At 46.5% G+C, this 14692-nt stretch overlaps 1 long non-coding RNA gene across 1 annotated transcript in view; it reads left to right on the plus strand.

Moving 5' to 3' along the window:
• Positions 1-2215: 2215 nt before the first annotated feature.
• The window catches only part of LOC124240621 (uncharacterized), a 14645-nt gene continuing 2168 nt past the window's right edge, over positions 2216-14692 (plus strand). Inside the window, exons 1-2 of the long non-coding RNA XR_006888958.1 lie at positions 2216-2343; positions 14606-14650. This is a non-coding gene — a long non-coding RNA (uncharacterized LOC124240621). The remainder of the gene's footprint in view (positions 2344-14605; positions 14651-14692) is intronic.

A 14692-nucleotide genomic window follows, 5' to 3' on the forward strand; every position in this document is an offset into this window, starting at 1 on the left:
ATACCCAGGATGTTTCAATGGAGCTGAGGGTCTGTCTTTACCAGGTTCGGGTTTTAGGGAGCCCGTGGAATGTTGCTAGGTGTGGGTGTCAAACCACCAAAAGAAAAAGGGAAAAAGTACAAAGAAGAAAAAAAGCGACTATGGGAACAAGAAGAAATAAAAGTGACCAGAAGTGGCGGCGTTTAAAGCCGTGCACTCCTACGTCCTTGTGACATACGGGGTGAGTGTGTCAGGTGGGTGGTGCCCTCTGTCCAGATCGCTTTAAGTTGGAATGGGAGTGCTGAGGAGCAAGGGAGACCCCTCAGATTCTTGCCTGCCCTGTAACCAGGGGGCCGGGAGGTCAACCTGTGCGAAGCGGGGGCGGCCACATGGTGCCAGCAGAAGGAGCAGCTGTGCAGAGCTCCTGTGGTAGGAGCCAGCCTGGCGCGGAGGAGGCCAGTGCCCGAGCATCTTGCACCAGATGAGAGGGCTGCAATCCAGGGGTAGGGGAACTCTGTAAGCCTTTGCGTTGGTTTCCTGTGGCTGCTCAAACCAATGACTACAGATGTGTGGCTTAAAACCACATAAATGTGCAGTTCTGCAGATCAGAAGTCTAACATGGTCTCACTGGACCAAGATCCAGGTGTCTGCAGGGTGCGCTCCTTCTGGAGACTCTAAGACAGAATCTGTTTCTGAGACTTTTCCGCTTCCAGAAGCTGCCTGCGTTCCTTGACTCGTGGCCCCTTTCTCCATCTTCAAAGCCAGTGACATCGGCCGAGTCTTTCTCATGCTGCCATCTCTCTGGTTCTCTCCTCCACTTTCAAGGCCCCTCGTGGTCACGTTGGGCCCACCTGAATAATCCAGGGTGCTCTTCCTTTTGCAGGTCTGCTGATAAATGACCTTCATTCCATCTGCAACCTTTGCCGTGTCAGAGCACAGAGTCACAGTTTCCAGGGACCAGGTTGCTCCTGTGTGTCCGGCACAGGGGGAAGGGAGCCAGAGCGGGATGTCCACCATCCAGCTCAATCCAGCTGAGGCCTCCGCCCTCACTCAGCCCTCCTTGCACTCCAGCTCTCCAAGGTATCTGTCCAAGAAGAGAGTGAAATGGTGAAATGTCCACCAGTCAGGCTTTTTATAGCGGAAGAGAAGCCAGGGGGCCGGCCCCATGGCCGAGTGGTTAAGTTGGCACGCTCCGCTGCAGCAGCCCAGGATTTTGCTGGTTCACATCCTGGGTGCAGACATGGCACTACTCATCAGGCCACACTGAGGTGGTGTCCCATGTGCCACAACTAGAAGGACCCACAACTACAATATACAACTATGTACTGGGGGGATTTGGGGAGAAAAAGCAGAAAGAAAAAAAAAGATTGGCAACACTTGTTAGCACAGGTGCCAATCTCTAAAACAAGAAAAAAACAAGAAAGAGAACCCAAAATCCCTTTGAATTCAGTACGAACTTGGGCCCCTTCACGGTGCAGGAGAGAAATGTGTAGTCTTGAGATTCCCATCTTTATTCCTGACACCCAGTGTCTCATTTGCTTTTCCACTCAATTTAAAAGTCTTCTTCAATATAATCCCTACATTGTTTAGTCATCACGCTAAGTAATATCCTCACTGTGGTCAATAATCTTGGACAACGAGCAGTCTTTAGGAAGGAAGGGAAGGGAGACGCTCGTCCTGTTAGCTGTTCTATGGGCTAGTACACGCAGCGCCAGGAATGACTATAGTCAGGGTCAATTGTTTTCATGAATTAGCACAAGTTAGTAAACGTCACTGGTGAAAATAGAAAATCTTTGTTTTAGGATAATCTTCACCAAAGCCTGAAAACTCTAACAGCTTGCACTCAACTTACATTTTTACTTTGTTTTATTCTGTAGACATTACAACATTTACGACTACTACGGGCCAGAGAATGAGAGGATGCTGCCTGGAGAAGGCCATTTCCAAGTAGGCCAAGAGTGAGGGATGGAGTGTGACCCCCGTTAGCCCCTCCTCCCTGTTTCCAGGAGTGGAAGGTGTGCATGACGGGTGTCAGCGCACCTGGAAACACTAGCCAGGGGATTTCTCTTGCCTTGTGATCTCTGGGTCTCCCGGGAGGCTGATTGGAACTCATCTGTGCTGACCCTGCGCCGGGTCAGGGGCGAGTGTGGACTGGCCTTCCCGCGGACAGCAGCGGCCTCCCCAGGGGCGCTCGCTCGCGCTCACGACACTGCAGGCGGGACAGGAAACTTTCCAGCTGCCGTTCTGGATTCTGCAACGATTCTCATCATCGTTAGAAGCCCTTCAGCCTCTCCTTTGTGTTGTCGCCGTCAGACAAACACAGTCGGTCTTCGGTAAGTCCCTCCCGGACGGTGACAATGAAAGGTCAGACGGTCACTTTGTCCCTCCTGTCTTGCTCTGTGCGCAGAGCGAGCGGTTTACTGTGAGTTTTCTTTGTTCTGCTCTTTCGTGTTATCAACAGTTTGTTGCTTATTTACATTTTGTTTTGTTTTGCTTTTGACCTAAGTTTTTCTGGTTTTTAATCATTCTCTCTCAATTTTTATCAATTTATTTATTTCTCTGCCTACTTTTATCATTTTCAAATGTTGTGTTAGTCTTGTGGTCCATTTGTCCTTCCTCCTTTTTATTTTCTTTCTAATATTTCTTCTGTTGTGTCTTAGACATTTCTTTTTACTCTCAAACCTTTGGATGGGTAAACAATTGCTAGGTATTCATAAGCTTAAGTAAATAAATGCTAAGAAATGCCCGTCGTTGCGACATAATCTTATCCATCTCACGAATGCAACAATGCATGCTTAATAATACCTATAGAAATTAGAAGTTAATTGCCAAAATATTAGCAAATAAATCCCCAGTAGCTCAAGTCCACACTGGTAAGTTTTCAGCAAGGTTTTCCTGGGCACCACCTCCTGCTGGGCAGAGCTGCAAATGGCAGGCTCTGCTGAGAGGTCCACTGCATGATGGCACCCATTGTCCCGTTAACCTGTAAGGTCCAGCCTTTCTCTTAAGTCATGAAACAACGTTCTGCTATAACTAACTGCCTACGACGTGCTCACTGGTGTCACCAACCCTGGGGATTTTGAGGATGGAAGTAAGAGAGGCACACGGCCACAGCTGACCCTGGGAAATGTAAGCAATTTACAACTATAAACCTCTTTGTCATGTGGCCTGCAAGCAAGCTTTCTCATGAAGGGCTCGTTTCCTTCTGTCTGGTCTCTTTGTCTGGTTGAGCTGCATGTGACGTCTTTGCTCCATCTGCCCTGAACAAGCGCAGCACAAAGCTGGAGCTCGTCAACGTGGTCCTGCAAGGTAGGGAGTGGAGATGGAGGGGCAGACAAGTGAGAGATGGACAGATGTGTGAGAGCTGGACAGAGGGGCTCGCCTGTGACTTTCTGCTCCTTCTGTGAAAGACTGGCGCTAAGAACCCCATCTTTTCTTAGGTAGCTCTCTTTTGGATTCTGGGTGAAGTTGATAATTAAATGGTCCTATCAACCAGCATACTCAATGGTTCACCAAACCCTCCATCTAGGAGTACCATGGATCCTTAAAAATCTATCCCAATAAGGCAGAGGTTCTTAAAGCGTGGCCCCAGGACCGGCAGCATCAGCATCACCTGAAACATGCAAATTCTTGAGTCCCACCCCAGACCTACGGAGTCAGAAGCTCTGGGGTAGCACCTAGCACTCTATTTCAAAAAGTCCTGAAGGAAATTCTGCAACCTGAGAGCCACCACAATGAAGAAATGAGAAGCCTTGCACCAATGCGATCAGCTGAGGCAAAATTCAGCCCGCGCTCCCCGACACCAGGACTACTGTCCCCTTTCCACCATCATTCTGGTGTCCATTTTTCCGAGGAAGCCAGACGGCATTCCATCTCTCTAGCTGTCTCTTTCCAAGTTGGCTTTTCTTCTGCCAGAAACTTTCACAGTCATGCAGGTTATGTTATGTCCTTCTCCTCTCAGCTCCCTGGTGGCTCTGTTCCCTGCTTCCTCCTCTGACTGGGGGACTCTGGAGAGCAATGACTGGGTCTCACTGCATGGGCCTGGGGCTGAGAAAGCAATCGGTGATGTTCACAGAATATCACCGATGGTGGCATGGCTGGAGTCCACACAAGAGAAAGGTGCCATGGGTCTATCCTCCGGAGTATTGGTCAGGGTTTTCCAGAGAAACAGAACCAAGGGAAATAGATAAGAGATTTATCTAAGGAATGGGCTAACTCAATTGTGGAGGCTGGCAAGTCCAAAATCTACAGGGCAGGCCGCAGGCTGGAGACCCAGAGAAGAGTTGATGTTGCAGCTCGAGTCTGAAGGCCATCTGGAGGCAGAATTCCCTCTTTCTTGGGGACCTCAGTCTTTTTTCTCTTAAGGCTTTCTACTGACTGGATGAGGCCCTCCCACATTATGGAGGGCAATTTGCTTTACTCAAAGTCTACTGATTTAAATGTTAATCTCCTCCAAAAATTACCTTCACAGCAGACATCTGGCCAAACATCTGGGTGCTGTAGACTGGCCAAGCTGACACGTGAAATTAACCATCGCACCAGTGACACTGTGGGAGCAATGCACTTTGTGGAACCACGTGGAGAAGAGTCAGGTGGCAGACATCATTAAGTGGGATTAGAAGCCCGCATGTCTACTCAGGAACACACTCGCGCACACACACGTACATGGGTCCCAGAATGTGGCAGTGATCACCCCAGAGTGCCCCTGAGGTGAAAGCCTTATACTGAAATTTTGACTTGCACCATCTCCTAAATATACATTTCTCTTTCTAACACGAAAGCATGGCAGAAGCCATGCTGTGTTTACTAAGATCCCAGAGGGCACCACTGGGAACCCAGGCAAGTGAAGGAATTCGAAACCCACGGAATTGTGCTGGTTTCTGCTTTGACCCTCCCAATCAGGTGAGGGCTAGCTAGGAAAATGGCCCTCAGTTCATGAGGAATTAATTTTTCAGTATCTGCAGCTAATTCACACCGTTTGCCATCCCTCACCAGGATGACTCACACTTTTTTCTTCATGGTGTTCACCTTACAAAAAGCACTTCTGTGCGGTCAGTGGCCATCTCAAGAGCTCAGGGTCAGTGATCTGACCTTCAGGGAACTACGATTTCCTTTTGACTGTGGTCCTGCCTTTTTACGACCATCCATCTCTTTCCATCACTAAAAACCATGGGGATAAGATAAAGGTGATCAAAGAACCATATCACTGAATTCTCTGTCTCCAATTGGACCTATGGTGCTGGTGCATGCTTTCTCGCAGGCAAATGATAGAAGAGCATGAATTTTCCCGAGCTTTAAATTCATCAAGCTTTGGATCATTTTAAACTGATAAGGACCGTGAATACATTTAAGTGGAATTTTTAAAAAGCTTGTGTCTTGTTGCCGCTGTCTGGGATGTGTTTGTACGGCATGTTTCACAAACGTGTTATTGTGAAAGACACAGATGATGGAAGGAGATAGAGAAGCTCCCATGGCCCCAGCTGACAATGACTGTGCAGAAAGTGAAGTGCCAGGCCAGCCCTGGGGTAAGTCTCCTGAGTAAGGTCAGAGGTAATGGGAGACTCTGGCGGGAGAGGACGGAGAAGCAGCAGCTGTTGGGATTGGCTGGGAAGATGTCACTGGCAATGTTAGGGCAGGTATGCAGAATGCTTCGTGACCAAGGGCTTTCGTTCTCCTCGGCTTTCATCAAAGTTTCAGAAGGACCCCTGACCTGGTCGGGGACATCCTCATGGCTGTAGGCAGAGAGATTTTGGTCACTGGCATCGAAAGTGAGACTACAGGGCCTAGAGGGCGGCCTCACTGGTGTTGATGACACCGGGAGTCTTCTCAGCTTCCAGCTGAGCCGCCAGGCTGGTGGCTGGAAGGGGCCTCTTAGGACGGGCGGGCCAGTCAATGACACCATTTTCCGGTGTGTGTTGGCCAAATGGGCCCGCCCGAATGTGGACAAGTCACTTCACGCTCAAGTCTGCATATCTGTGACGTTGAGTCTAGACTTCCTGTTCGAAACGTTGCAAAGACAGATTAGGTAAATTCTAAAGGAAATGTCAGCTCTTTGGGCAGGCGGCTTAGGTTTAGAAGAGGATTTTAAGGTGCAGTAACTTTATGGGGGGAAGGTACAAAATAAACCTTTTAACAGTCAGCATTTCAGCGTGAACACACTCGCATCCACGAGGTGCCAGAATGGTGGCAGGGACGTGTGGAACGTGAAAGCGTGCACTCGGTTCTCTCAGAGAATTCATGTAGACATGGAAAAACCACGGTGCATTTTTTAAGACTTCGCACTGCAAATAATGTGACCTGAGACTCCTGTTCGTCTGCCGTCCGTGCAGGTTTTGGGGACCTGGTCTCTGGTAAAGGGTGGAAACTCCTTGTCTTCTGCACACGTGCTGGGACAATCTGCCATCCGTCACATGGTGGGCGCTGCTGGAGCACAGAGTAATCGTTTCTATTCTGGGAACGGTCTGCTCCACCTTTGACCTCCGCCTACCGGCTGGGAGCATGTGGGCATTGTTGAGTAGCAGAGTCTTAAAATAAACCACGCAGAGTCGCCAGGGTCAGGCTCCAGATGCTGGACAATGAAAAGTAAACTTCTCAGGAAGTGATGCTTGAGCTTCATTGCTGAACGAGGCCTGTATCCAGAAACGATGTCCCCCGGCTGTGCAGGAGCTCAGCCGCCTCGGACCGGTTCCATGAGTGTGCCCCTGCAGCGCGCGCACCCACGCAGACCATCACCTTGGTGTCAGCATCCCCTGGATCTTTGCTTTTTTTAACTTACTTTCTAGAAACTCAAAGGTGCTTCTCTGACAAACTTATTTTATGGGGATGCTAATAATTTTTGCTTAATTCTGTTTTTTCCTTTGAACGCTTTTGGGTGCCAGTGCCTCAGAACGATTCTGGTAAACATAACCCCTCCCTGCCACACCCAGGCTCCCCAGGTAAGAAGCAACACCATGGATGGAGGGAAGGTTGGCTCTGAAGCAATGATCTTGAGGGCATTGAAACTTCCTGATAAGTATTTTGAATGAAATGAGACTAGTATGCATTACACAACCAACCAACACCCTTCTCCTGTCACAAAGGAAAGGGTAACTTGGAAAGGGTGGGAAAGGCAGATGGAGAAGTCCACCCAGCCGTAGAGAAGGAAGAAAGGCTGCAGATGACACCTCGCCCGTCCCCCACACATTCGCTCACTCACACACACACACACACACACACCCCTTATGGCAGCACCCTCACCATCCGTCTTCCCCTCTTCGGACTCGACAGTTCTCCAGGCCCCAAGGCACTGGCGTGGTGGCCGCCCACTCAGCATGATTTCGGGGCACAGAAACCGTTCACTCTGTGCCTTCTACCTCCTTCCCTCACCTCTGCTGACCAATGCCTCAATTAGAGGCTCCTTTCATTAGAAACCAAGTCTGACTTTTATCCTTTGTGAAAAAGCCCCAAATCTCCGAGTCTAATGGAGATTAGGTCCTTCTGAATCCCTGACCCCTCGTGGGGCACTGTCTCTCAAATCCAGTCCTGAGGGCACGTGGGAAAGCTCCTGGAGGGGAAATTCGGGCAGCAGGAGAGTTTGGGAGCTGAGAAAGCACCTTGGCCTTCTTCTCATCTGTGATAAACCAGGGAATTTTTATTATAAAGAAACGTGAAAAAGCGGTAGCTGCTACACAAGCCCTGCGACTTAGCAATTCTCCTCTTAGGTACGTGTCCTGGAGAAACTCTCGTGATTAAGCAAGAGACGCACAAGGATATTCAGAGCAGCAACTTTTAAAGGCGAAAAGTTAGAAACCGGCCAGATAACCATCCACAGGAGTAAATGGTAGTCTAGTCACAAAGTGGCAAAAACGAATGATGGAGGTTTATCTCTAGTAATATGGATAAATCTTCCAAAAGTGCTCAAGGAACAAATAAAAAATGCAGAGGAATGCCTGTCTTGGGACACAATTTAGATAGCATTTAAAGACGTGGAAAGTAAACACACAACAGCTGGCCTGGATCTCACGTACACTCGGCCTGAGCCGGGAGTGGGACGACGGAGCCCACGGGGGTGGGTGCTCGGGGCGGCGAGCTCAGCCCCGGGGATGTACTTGCCTGTTTATTTTTATTATCTGTTCTTCATTTTGGTATTTCTGGAATATCTAATGATAATAAATATGTACAATTACATTTTTATATGTGTAAATATATAAATACAATAAAGAAAAAATAATTGAAAGGCAAAGTTTGCTAAGAGTATTGATTTTTCTACGAAAATCATGAGTGTTAAATCAACAAAATGTTGACACCTTGAAAAACACATTATTCCCCAGTGGCAGAGCTGAGTGGAGGGTGCTGGCAGCTGGCATGAGCGTGGTGACGTCGCCCTCCACGCAGCCCTTCCGTCCAGGCAGTGAATCCTATGGGGACCGCCTGTTAGCTGGCTAGGTTTGCATTGCTTCCCAGCCTTTCACATGTCGCTCCTGCCGTGTCAGGGTTCCCGGCCATCGTGGACATAACTGACCCGCGGGCGATGGCTACCCAGGCAATTCTTGCAATGAAAGGGACAAGAAGTATTTGCTGAGAAGAATGTGCTGTATTGGGAGTTTTCTCAAGGAAACTATGCTTGAATCTCAAGGAACAACCTAACTATTTGAGTAAGAGTTGTGTTTCTTTTTGGTAGGGAAGAATTTGCCCTGAGTTAACATCCCTTGCCAGTCTTCCTCTTTTTTCCCTTTTTTTCCTCCTCAGAGCCCCAGTAGATGGTTGTAAGTCCTTCTAGTTCTTCCATGTGAACCACACCACAACGTGGCAACCGACAGACGGTGGTGTGGTTCTGCGCCCGGGAACCGAACCCGGGCCGTTGAAGCGGTGAGAGCGCCGAACTTTACCACTAGACCATCAGGGCTGGCTCTGAATAAGAGTTTTTGCACCATTTTAAGTTTCCTCTAGTTCCATGCCCTCATTTTCTTTAAAAAGCACAGCCTCGCTGAGGACCAGAGCTAAGATTTTTATACCCTTGACCTCAAAGGAGGTGCAATTGGAAACTCCCTAGAGTAAGTGACCAAAGGAATGAAAGTGGGAGGGAGGAATGGCAGCGGTGCAGGCAGGAGGCGAGGTCTGTGAGGAAGGAGAGCCTGCCGGAGGCTCAGGCTCTCTGCGGCCTCGGAGCCGAGCCCCGGGGTGGGCCCCAGGGTGGCAGGTTGAGCGTGCAGAGAACTGGGGGGGCCATCTCGGAGTCTGCTGGGCTCCCCGGAGGGGCGTTCTTCCGAGGGTCGTCTCCATTACACACTGCACGCTCAGGAGCCACCCCACCAGAGTCGATCTGGGGGTTCCAAACAGCCCGTGGAACCGCCCATTACTCTCAGGGACTTACCTGTTGCTATGGTTTCCATAGTTCAAGAATCCTAAGTCCTAGAAAGTGTAGAAAATATGGATGAATTGAAAGATGCCAGTAACAACCACTGTTGTTCCCAACACGCAGAGCCACAGACACGGGGCATCTGTCCTCCTAACTCTCTCCTCTGTGCTGTGTGTGCATGTGTCTACTGTGCGTGCGTCCATATTTTTTTAATAAAAAGGGTATATTTTAAGTTCCTTTCTTGCAATCTGCTTTTTCCACTGAATAATATATTAGCTACACGCTTCCACGTGAGTTCATGTTCTTTAATATCTTTTTTAAATTGTAGCAAAATAAACATAATATAGAATTAAGCATTTTAGCCATGTTTAAGTAGAGTGCAGTGGCATTAAGTACGTTCACACTGATATGCAGCCATCACTACCATCTGTCTCCAGAATTTTCTCTTCCCAAACTGAAGCTCTGTCCCATCAAACACTCACTCCTCACCCCACTCCCCTCCCAGCCCATGGCGACCACCATGCTACTTTCTGTCTCTATGGGTTGACTCCTCTAGGTCCCTCACGTGAGTGGAATCACACAGTATTTCTCCTTTTGTGACTGGCTCACTTCACTGAGCATGATGTTCTCAAGGTTCATCCTCGTTGTAGCAGGTGTCAGAATCTCCTTCCTTTTTAAGGCTGAATAGTATTCCATTGTACTTCAACACTTTCTTAAATGGCTGCATAGTATTTCTTTTGCAGATGTGCCATGATTTATTTAACTAACTTTCTGATCTTAGATGTCTGCTTTATTGCTGTTTTTTGACTATTATAAGCAACACGACAGTGGATGTCTTCAAAGGTAAATGTTTGCACGTACACATGATTTTCCGTGAGGATAAATTCCTCGGCGGAAATGGAATTGCTGAGTTGGACGCTGGAGGCCTCATTCTCAGTAACTGCATGAGGTTCTGGCCTTTCCCTCTGGTGAAAGAGACCTGAGCTGGTCTCTGTTGCCAGGAGTCCCACCTCTCACAATTCATCCTTGCCAGTGACGACTACCAGCCTTCTTAAGGAAAACACACATTCAGTGCTAACTTTGGGTTGAATTAAGGTGCTCATTCTGCTTCCTCAGCAAGAGGAAGGACTCTGGATGGGAGGGGAAGGGAACCAACATTTTCTGAGTGCGTCTTATGTACCAGGCCTTTTCTACGGCTATTTTCTTGATAACCTCTCATTCTCCAGCCTTTAATGGTCCACCTTCTTGTTTCAAAAAAATTTCATTTTGTATTTTGAGATAATTTTATATTTACAGAAGAGTTATGAAAATAGTGCAGAAAATGCTTATCTTCAGCCAGTTTCCCCAATGTTGAAATCTATATAACCACAGTAGATGTCAAAACTAAGAAATTAGGTTCAACATCTGCAAATCAACCAATGTGATATACCACATCAACAAACTGAGGAATAAAAACCACATGATCATCTCAATAGATGCAGAGAAAGCATTTGACAAGATCCAACAACGATTTATGATAAAAAAAACTCTTGACAAAATGGGAATAGAAGGAAACTACCTCAACATAATAAAGGCCATATAAGAAAACCCACAGCCAACATCATACTCAATGGGCAAGAACTGAAAGCCATCCCTCTGAGAACAGGAACAAGACAAGGATTCTCACTACCACCACTCTTATTCAACATAGTACTGGAGGTTCTGGCCAGAAAGCAATTAGGCAAGAGAAAGGAATAAAAGGAATCCAAATAGGGAGTGAAGAAGTGAAAATCTCGCTGTTTGCAGACAACATGATCTTATATATAGAAAATCCCAAAGAATCCATCAGAAAACTAATAGAAATAATTAACAACCACAAGAAAGTTGTAGGGTACCAAAGCAACTTACAAAAATCAGTTGCTTTTCTATACTCCAGTAACAAACTTACAGAAAGAGAACTCAAGAATACAATTCCATTTACAATCACAACTAAAAGAATAAAGTACCTAGGAACAAATTTAACCAAGGAGGTGAAGGACTTATAATATGAAAACTATAAGACATTACTGAAAGAAATTGATAATGACATAAAGAGATGGAAAGAGATTCCTTGCTCATGGATTGGAAGACTAAACATAGCCAAAATGTCCATACTACCCAAAGCAATCTACAGATTCAGTGCAATCCCAATCAGAATCCCAAAGACATTCTTCACAGAAATAGAACAAAGAATCCTAAAATTCATATGGGGCAACCAAAGACCCCGAATTGGTAAAGCTATCCTGAGAAAAAAGAACAAAAAGCTGGAGGTATCACAATCCCTGACTTCAAAATGTACTACAAAGCCATAGTGATCAAAACAGCATGGTACTGGTACAAAAACAGACACACAGATCAATGGAACAGAACTGAAAGCCCAGAAATAAAACCACACCTCTACAGACAGCTAATCTTCCACACAGGTGCCAAGAACATACAGTGGAAAAAAGATAGTGTCTTCAATAAATGGTATTGGGAAAACTGGACAGCCACATGCAAAAGAATGAAGGTAGACCATTATCTCAGGCCATACACAAAAATAAACTCAAAAATGGACCAAAGACTTGAAGACAAGTCCTGAAACCATAAAACTCCTGGAAGATAATATAGGGAGTACACTCTTTGACATCAAACTTAAAAGGATCTTTTCGAATACCATATTTTCTCAGACAAGGGAAACAAGAGAAAAAATAAACAAGTGGGAGCTCATCAGACTAAAGAGCTTCTGCAAGGCAAAAGAAACCAGGATCAAAACAAAGAGACAGCCTACCAACTGGGAGAAAATATTTGCAAATCATATATCTGACAAGGGGTTAACCTCCATAGTAGATAAGGAAGTCACACAACTGAACTATAAGAAAATAAACACCCTGATCAAAAAATGGGCAGAGAGGGGCTGGCCCCTTGGCCAAGTGGTTAAGTTCGCACACTCTGCTGCAGGCGGCCCAGTGTTTCGTTGGTTCGAATCCTGGGCGCGGACGTGGCGCTGCTCATCAAACCACGCTGAGGCAGCGTCCCACATGCCACAACTAGAAGGACCCACAACAAAGAATATACAATTATGTACCGGGGGGCTTTGGGGAGAAAAAGGAAAAAAATTAAATCTTTAAAAAAAAAAAACGGGCAGAGAATATGAACAGAGGTTTTTCCAAAGAAGATATACAGATGGCCAATAAACACATGAAAACATGTTCAATGTCACTAATCTTCAGGGAAATTCAAATGAAAACTACACTAAGATACCATCTTACACCTGTTAAAATAGCTATAATCACTAAGACTAAAAATAACAAATGTTGGAGAGGGTGTGGAGAGAAGGGAACCCTATACACTGATGGTGGGAATGCAAACTGGTGCAGCCACTATGGAAAACAGTATGGAGATTCCTCAAAAAACTAAAAATAGAAATACCACGTGACCCAGCTATCCCACTACTCGGTATCTACCCAAACAACTTGAAATCAACAATCCAAAGGAACATATACACCCCTATGTCCATAGCAGCCCTGTTCACAATAGCCAAGACATGGAAACAATCCAAGTGCCCATCAACCAATGATTGGAAAAAGAAGATGTGGTATATACATATACAATGGAATACTACTCAGCCAGAAAAAAGACAAATTCATCCCATTTGCAACAACATGGATGGATCTGGAGGGAATTATGCTAAGCAAAGTAAGCCAGACTGAGAAAGACAAACACCAGATGATTTCACTCATATGTGAAATATGAACAAATACATGGACAAAGAAAACAGTTCAGGTGGTTACCAGGGGAGGGGGGTGGGGGTGGGGGTGGGCACAGGGGGTGAAGGGGAGCACTTATGTGGTGATAGTCAAGAAATAATGTACGACTGAAATCTCACATTGATGTAAACTATTATGAACTCAATAAAAAAATTTAAATTAAAAAAAACAGAAATTAACATAGGCCCCACATTATTCACTGGAGTCCAGACTTCTCAGTTGTGACCCGTTTTCCCTCTGATGTCCTCTCTATGCCCCAGAATCCCATCCAGGGTTCCACAGTGTGTTTATTGTATGGCTTCCTACTCCCCTGGGGCCTGGGATGGTTTTTAATCCTCCCTTGTTTTCCTGGCTTTGATGGTTTTAAAGAGCATGGGTCAGGGATTCTGTAGAAAGTCCCTCAGTCTGAGTTTGTCGATGCTTCCTCATGGTTAGGCTGGGGTTATGGATTTGGGGAGAATGTCACAAAGGGAGCGTCCTCATACACTCTCGTCAAGGATGCTGGTCACCTGGATCTTCTGGATCAGGCGAGGCCTCTGTGACGGTTCTGTTTTCCTCTGTCAGTGAGTTAGAAGCCGGTCACTAAGTCCAGCTCACACTCAAAGGGCAGGGAAGTAAGGTCGACCTCCTGGAGGTGGATCAAAGAACTTGTGGACCGACGTTAACGCCACCACAGTAATTAATAAAAGTTCTGCAGACGCCGTGAGGCTACGCCAATATCCGCTGATTGTGGCATCAGCTGTGGACCTGCGGCAGCCGCTGTGGTGGTGCTGTCTTCATGGTGATTCCCTCTTTCCCTCGGTCCTTCCGCATTTGTTATTTGGAATTCTTGAAGGAAGATTTGTCCCACTTTCCCATTTATTTATTTTTCAAACATGTATTTATAGTGGTATGTGCTCACAGATATTTATTTTCTTCTCCGGGTTCCATCTAATATCCTCCTTATTTACTTTGTCGCACAATTGCTTCCAGCTTTGGCCGTTGGGAGTCTTTCCAGGTTGTCTCCTTGCTTTTTCAAAATGTCCCAACTGGTTATCTTTCCTTTCTTTTTTTGAGTACTTTCTTAATTTCTGGCACAACAACACGTTCTGGGCTCATCTTGTGTTGCCCTTGCCCCTGTCCTAGGATCAGCTATTCCTCCGGGGAGCTGTGGTCCGTTGATTAGAAGCTCTCATTTAGACACTAAGATCTGGGACCTGGGTCTGCCTGATGCTCCCGGGGGTGTCGCCGCCTCCAGCCCCGGGTGGTGGAAGAGCTGGCGGTCCTGTGTGTGCAAGCCGAGCCTGAGTGCACAAAGGTCTGCACTTATCTGGGAGTCTGTCCACCCCCATCTGTGTTAAAACAGACCTGAGTTCATGCGGATGTCTTCGGCTTTATTCCATCATCAGTCTATCGATTTCGTAGTTAGATTTACAACAGGGAATTTAAAATACGTGATTTTAGATTTACAACAGGGAATTTAAAATATATGATTTCTTTTGGTTCGTACTAATGATGTTTCTCCCAAATCCTTTTCTTTCAGAGTTGGTTTTGTGGAGTGAAGAGGAGACCACCCCAGCCCAGCCAGGTGTGTGCTAATCAGCCGCAGGCATGCGCGTCAGATACCAGC

Source organism: Equus quagga, chromosome 6 (assembly GCF_021613505.1).
Source record: "Equus quagga isolate Etosha38 chromosome 6, UCLA_HA_Equagga_1.0, whole genome shotgun sequence".
NCBI classification, from domain to species: domain Eukaryota; kingdom Metazoa; phylum Chordata; class Mammalia; order Perissodactyla; family Equidae; genus Equus; species Equus quagga.